General features: G+C 37.3%; 1 protein-coding gene across 2 annotated transcripts in view; it reads right to left on the reverse strand.

Moving 5' to 3' along the window:
* Il18 (interleukin 18) overlaps window positions 1-4,725 on the reverse strand; it is an 18,907-nt gene that overhangs the window by 13,290 nt on the left and 892 nt on the right. The gene's annotated exons all lie outside the window — the stretch shown is intronic.

A 4,725-nucleotide genomic window follows, 5' to 3' on the forward strand; every position in this document is an offset into this window, starting at 1 on the left:
AAAAAAAAAAAAAAAAAAAAAAGAGAAAGAAAGAATTCACATTTTTCCACTTTGCCTATATGATAAGACTATACTTTTTATGTAGGTTTTTAAAAATTATTATTTTTTTGGCCTAGTTCAACTCACAGAAATGCAGATTGTAACATAGTTCCTTTGATGAAAGCCTGGAAAGGTGAGTCAGATTATAAAAGCCCTAAGGCAGGCTAAAAACATTTAACTTCTTTGCCTCTAAAAAAAATAAAAAAATAAAAAAAGACAGAATAGAATAAAGACATATTTAAATTTATTTTTATTATTTATTTATGTTTGAGATAAGATCTCTCTGTGTAGTTTAGGCTGGCCTAGAATTCACTCTGTAACCAAGGCTAGCCTCAAACTTGTGTTGATCCTCCTGCCTCAGCCTCCTGAGTATTGGGATTACAGGCATATGCCACCATGCCTGGTTTAAATTAATTTTTTTAATTAAAAAAATTTTTTGGCACTGGGGAATCAAACTTAGGACCTTGTGCTTGTGAGGCAGGTGGCAGCACCACTGAGCTGAATCCCCAGTCCTTAAATTTATTTTTAAAGAGCTCAGTATGGTAGTGCCAGAGAGAACAGGTTCTACTGGGCAGAATTGGGAAGAAGCCAGGAGCAATTTTAATTATTAGAGGTTGATAGGGATATAAAGTAAGGTAGTGGATACTAGAGATACTAAACAACAGGATGCTTTTTGGTTGATTGGTTATGGGTCTAATGGAAGAGGAGGAACTAAGAAAGATCACCTCAAAATTTCTGGCTTGGGAACTTGTTCCGTAGTTACCCCATGAACTAAGAATAGAGAGAATGAAAAACAGCTTGAAAAGAAAATAGTGACTTTAGCTTTGCTAAATGAAGAGAGATGTGACACAGAAGCCAAAGGAGAAAGGAGTTTTAGTGGGAGGTGATTGAAATCAGAAGCTGCAGAGCCCATAATCCACTTGATGGTGGCCATTAGGAAGGTTTGGTCATTGGTTACCAGTTTGTGTAAAGTGGAGGTTAACAAAGATTAGAACAGAATGGGAGGGGGAAAGTGGAGACAGTGATTACAAACTATTCTTTTAGAAAGACTGGCTATAAAGTGAGGGTAGTACTTACTGGAGGATATATTAATCTTGCAAATGTCAACTTCTGGCTCTAGATTACCTTTCAAAGCATGTCCAAGTAACTTTTCAAAACCTGAGTCTAAACTTTGTGTAAACTTTGTCTAATCTTTTCCTCACCAGAAATACACTAGCGCTGTTTTCTTTTATTTATTTATTTGTTGTTACTGGAAATCAAAGGGACCTTATGCTTGTGAGGCAGGCAGTGACATCACTGAGCTAAATCCCCGGCTGCTAGTGCTGTTTTATTTATTTATTTATTTATTTATTTATTTATTTATTTATTTATTTATTTAATTTTAATTCTTTTTCCTCATTGAGTGTGTTGGTACATTTTAGGGATACAGTACAGTTACATTCATCATTGGGATCTTGTACCTTTACATGACAGGTCTTGGTTCTCATTTTTTCCCCTTATACCTGCCCTCCCTTCACCCTTCTCCCCTCCCCATTTACAAACACTTCATTTTTACTTTTTCATTTTCTCTTATTTTTTTCTTTTCCCCTATTACCTTTCCCCTACCCTTCCCACTTTCCCTACACCTTTAGCCCCTTTCTTCCTTTTTCACATTGTCCATTATATCATTAGGATCTTATGTACTATTATAGTTTATTTACACCAGAGAAACTATTTGGTATTTACATATGTGTGACTTATTTATTTCATTTAGGAGTATATCCTCAATATGTATCCATTTTCCTATGAATGAATCTAATTTCTCATTCTTTAGGGCTGAGTAATAACCCATTTTATAGAAAAACCACATCTTCCTTATCCAGTTTCCAACTGATGGGGAAATGGGCTGTTTCCAAGTTTTAGCTATTACAAACTGTGCTGGCATAACCATAGGTGCACATATATCTCTGTTATGTGATTCTTTTAATTCTTTTGTAAAGATACCCAGCAGAGGGATGGCTGGGTCAAATGAAACCTCTAAAAAGCTTTTGCACTGCAAAAGAAACCATCAACAGAACTAAGAGACAACCTACAATGTGGGATAAAATTTTTACCAGCTGCTCCTCAGACAAAGGGCTGTTATCTAGAATATATAAAGAACTCAAAACGATCAGTCCCCCCTAAATATAAAGACCCGATTCAAAAATGGGCATCTGAAATGAACAGACATTTCTCAAAGAAGTAAAAACAGCAAGTAAATATATGAAAAAAATGTACCACATCACTGGTCATTCGAGAGATGCAGATGAAAACAACACTGAGATTTCACCTCACCCCACAAAGAATGGCTGCTATGAAGAAATCACACAATAACAAATGTTGGCGGGGTTGTGGGGAGAAAGGAACCCTTCCCCATTGTTGGTGGGAGTGTGGACTGGTGCAACCACTATGGAAATCAATATGGAGATACCTCAAAAAGCGAGTGCTGTTTTAAATCCAGCCTCATGGCTCCTGACATGTTCCATTTAACACATACTTAGTTTTTCTGCTTCTACTCTCACCTACTCCATTCTGCTGCCAGGCCAGAACTTTCTCTGGTTTTTTCCCTACCAAACCCTTTTTCATCCTTTATCTTTTAAATCTCAGCTTAAATATGTCCTCTAGGAAGACTTCCCTGACTCCTCCATTCCTAACTAGCCATTCTGGGATTCTCCCTTCCCCTCTCCTCACCTCCTTTTCATGCTTCTAAAATAGTTCTTACTACACTGACTTTATGAAACTTTGGCTACAACTAGGTCTGCCTACCTTCAGCCTGAGCTTCTTTACATAATGACTCATCCTTCCTTCCCCAATATTTGGAAAGAGCTTACTACATAGTAGGAGCTCAATAAATGTTAAATGAATACATCTTTGATACGATAGACCTTCTTGCCATGATGACAGTGTAGAAAGGACTATTAGAATTATTTTTCTTGATTTAAAACTTTTCCATCTAAAAGCCAATGAGAGCTGGGTGCGGTGCATGCCTGTAATCACAGCACTGAGAAGGCTGTGGCTTGGAGGATCACAATGAGTTCGAGGCCATCCTGGGTTACATCGTGAGTTCAAGGGCAGCCTGAACTATGTAGCGAGACCTTGTTTCAAAAAAACAAAAAACCCCCCACAACCCCCCCCCTTGCGCAAAACAGAACAATGGAAACTTGAAAACAGATTTTTAAAAAGGAGACTAATTTCTCTAATATTCTTCTCTTTCCTAATAGCTTATTTTATGTGTTTATTTTGAATTGTTCTTTTGATTTTTTTCTTACCATGTTTTGTTAGCTCTCTATACACTAGGACAGCAGTGGTGAACCTGTGGCACACATGCTGCAGCAGGCTGTTTGGATCACTGAAAGCTCTACAGTTCCCCATCACTGCACTACGATCACAAGTGCTGTGTTTGCACCCTTCACCACCCTCGGTTTTTTCATAGCCTTTCTTATCCATGTTCTTGTGTTCTCAACTCTTATCAATGAAAATTATAGTTCTCAATGAGTAAAAATGCTTTGAACGTTTCATCTAATATTCTCAGGATTGATTTAAAAAATTACAACAACCTCAGAAAGATCCTCCCAGGATTATGCAGTAGCAATTTATTCTTTGAAACAAAACATTTTAGTAATACAATCCTTTGAAAATGAACCAGAGGAAAGAGAGTGGTGGAATATTATGACAGAAATTAGATCACATGAGTTCCAATTTTGTCTGGGGAATGTCACTTAATTCAGAGGGTCTCAGTTTTCTCGTTTGGATAACAAGGAAGTTGGACAGTTAAGCTTTAAGATCTTTTCCAGCCTCAGCACAGTGCAATTTTAGACTCTAGTCAAGGCCAGGAGAGAACCATTTACACGCACAATGCCCAACTAACCACTTCCTCATAACTCTAAGACAACTCATATACAGTTAGCATTGGTAAACCACCGAGAGTACAAAAAATACAGCATATATTAAATGTAAAAATACCTTGAACTTAAAAAGCAGCTATGATTATGTTTATCCGTTCTGTGCAATTCCAAATCTGTGGAATAGATATGGGATGAAACGATGGGGCATGCTGTGTAATTACTTCTCTAAACTCAGATAAGGAGTCACTGTGACTATAACAAGATCAAAGCCCAACTTTTCAGTTCTAAAAGTCATTTTGTCCTTGAAAATTCTACCACTTTATGAATGTGAGTTCTTTTTTTTTTGGTACCGGGGAACAAACTCAGGTCCTTGCGCTTGCAAGGCAGGGGGAGGAACCACTGAGCTAAATCCCAGGTCCTGAATGTAAATTATCTGTGTGGTTGTTGAAGAGGTAGGAATAGAATAGTTAGGAAATTATATAACTAGGTATCAAAGGTATATTTAATCGATTGCTAAACAAAGTCAAAGAAAAAAGTCAGATGGAAATGGGGAATTAAATTTAATCTCAAAGAATACTCAGTATTTAAGTAGATGAAAAAGGGCAAGAGAGAGCATTTATGTGATGACTGAAACAACGCTATGGTGGGAGATAAGCCTGAATGGGCTTATTTGTTTTGTCTGTGGAGGAACAGTTTTGCTTTTCAGCAGTGAAGAGAAGGCTAGGAGGGCTAGGAGGGTGTGCAGCAAATGTTCCCTGCCTTTTGGCTGGGGAGGAGGACAGCATTTTGTTCTTCTTTTTTTTTTTTTTTTTTTTTTTTTTTC

This window comes from Fukomys damarensis, unplaced genomic scaffold (genome assembly GCF_012274545.1).
Source record: "Fukomys damarensis isolate Sample0158 unplaced genomic scaffold, DMR_v1.0_HiC HiC_scaffold_16, whole genome shotgun sequence".
NCBI classification, from domain to species: Eukaryota; Metazoa; Chordata; class Mammalia; order Rodentia; family Bathyergidae; genus Fukomys; species Fukomys damarensis.